Genomic DNA, 2404 nt, shown 5'->3' with positions numbered 1-2404 from the left:
CTTTTGTCCTGCTTCATGAACATGAAGAAGTTCATGAGAGCAGAGGCACTTGGAGATAAAGAATGGCTGGATGGTCTCTGAAAATCCCTAGACACACATAAACATTTTCCTGAGTTTCCTGTAACTTGCCGACGCTCATCCTCTCCCTGTGCCTGCTCCTCAGCCCTGCCTCTGGAAACTTGAGTACAAGGAGGGGCTGGTTCTTGGAAAGTGGCCTGAATACCATGGGGGTGAATGCTGCTGACCACAGGCTTATCTCTCCCTGCGAAACACGACTCAGCTTGGGGTGGGGAGCTGCTCTATGAGGAGCTGGATTCCCCTTCTCTCTGTGCACAGGAATATGTACCTCACTTCAAGAGAATGAACTTGGCCTTCAGCCTCGAGAAAACCCAAAACAGGGTCTGAGCTTTCAATGCCACTGCTGAGCAGAACCTGCCTCCTTAGACAAAGGCCAAGTGGACTTCTGGGCCAGAGCCAAGCAAAGATAGGGACATTCAGGGACAGGGTTATGGATGCTAGGGGAGGGACAGAGCCATCCTGTGGCTCATTTCTACTTTGCTCTGTTCAAATTCCCTCAGGGATTCAGAGGTCCTTGCTGTCTTTTGGGCTTTCTTTCTTTCTTAGCCCAGAATCGGGACAAGAGTTTAGCCATCGTGTACAAGGCCTCTACCTCCACAAGAGTATGATCTATACATGGAGTCTCTGCCTCCCATCCCCGGTGGTCTGGAACCCCCAACCCAGGGCCCCTCTCCTGGGTCTATAAACATTCATAGCAGCGAGCTGTGGATGCACTTCCGGAGCTCAGCTAGGCCATAGACACCCTTGAACTGCACGCCAGAAATAATTACCACTAATAATAATAAACCACGGAACAGGCTTAATTGGCCCTTCTGCACTTCTCTAAACACGCTGCTGATGCTTTCTTGGCACCCGTTAGACCTTCGTGATTTTCTTCTTCAGGGAAAGTCTAAACTGAAGGATGTGACCAAGCCAGCCTCTGGCAGGCTCTCTAGTAAGGCCAAGAACTGCAGGGGATGGGAGCTAGTGCTCATTTGCAACCAGTCTGGGTCCCGTGTGCATTCATGAAGAATAAACGCAAGGCTGGGGTTTAAAACTGCTTGACAGCTCCTAGCTCTGGCGGTCACTTCCCATGGACAAGAAGCAGGAGAACAAATCCAAAGTGGGAACTGTGGAAAACCAGTATCTGTAGCTCAATATGCAGCCACTAAAGCAGAGTGAAAACCAACTGGGATGGACAGACAGACAGGCAGACAGTTACACACGCTCTCATCATTCTCCTTCGCCTTTGCAAGAATTCATGCCAGAGCCTAACAAACAGCCTGGGGCCTGTGCTGTCAGGTTTTCGTAGCAAGAGTGGTTCTAGAGGAACATCATCTTAAAAATGAGTTTTCTGAATGGGTTCTGAGGTTTCTGAAATTCGTTCTCAAATCTGATTGGATTTAAAGGCACTAATGAGTCTACTTCCAGTAGTAAAAACAGGAGAGTACAGGGTATGATGGGACAATAGAGATACAGAAAATATTATTAAATACTCACAAAGGCTTCTAAGAGGGAAGGTTCTAGGTGACTGTGTAGCCGATACCTTAAACATTTTTGTCAAATTAACAAGTACAACGAGAGTGGTCGGTTGCTCCTAATTGTACTAAACAAAGTGGGCGGTAAAAAAAGAATGAATTCAGGGATTCAAATTCCCAGCTCAAGCACCACATGAACGAATCACAAGTTTCTGTGTCTGCCCGTATGTCTTACACATGCAGAGCTGAGATGGCTGAAAATCAGAAGTAGGATCTCATCCTGCCAGTGTCTGAATTACAACGCAAACTGAATTCCCAACCTTGCAGAGCATCTGCTGTTAAAGTGAGGGCACAGACTGGGAAGGAATTCTGCCTTTGGACCCCAATGCCAATATCAGCTCTTCCCTGGGTCTCCAGTCTGTGGCCTGATCTACAGATTTCAGACTTGCCATCCCCATAATCGTGTGAGTTGATTCCTTAAACATAATTCTTTAAAATAAATCTTCCCCCTTTCTCTACTGTCCTCTCTCCTCTCTCAGCCCCCTTTTCTGTTCGAGATTGCAACATCAAGCATAAGCTTAACTAAGGACTCATCCCCAAGTGAAGGTGGTCCTCACAGGCCCCATGACCATGTGCTTCTCATAATGCCTGAGTCACTCCTATTGACCCGCAGGACATAAGAGGTCTTATCTCAAATTGAGGTTCCCAGGGTTTAATGTCCTGAATGTTTCTGTACCCGGGTTACGGGGGTGGGGTGAGGAGGAGGAGGATGGAAAAGAATATCCACCAGATGAGGTCATCAGGCACTGCCCACAGACCACCACTCACACATGGAAGGCATCAGCAGTCATGCTGGATTTCACACATGG

General features: G+C 47.7%; 1 protein-coding gene across 4 annotated transcripts in view; it reads right to left on the bottom strand.

The window, feature by feature from the left end:
* The window catches only part of DPYSL2 (dihydropyrimidinase-like 2), a 160451-nt gene that overhangs the window by 23785 nt on the left and 134262 nt on the right, over positions 1 to 2404 (bottom strand). The window lies entirely within an intron of this gene.

The sequence above is a fragment of the Mandrillus leucophaeus genome, unplaced genomic scaffold, assembly GCF_000951045.1.
Source record: "Mandrillus leucophaeus isolate KB7577 unplaced genomic scaffold, Mleu.le_1.0 Scaffold256, whole genome shotgun sequence".
NCBI lineage: Eukaryota > Metazoa > Chordata > Mammalia > Primates > Cercopithecidae > Mandrillus > Mandrillus leucophaeus.
The sequence above is the reverse complement of the archived record's forward strand: the minus strand, read 5'-3'. Positions and strand labels throughout refer to the sequence as shown.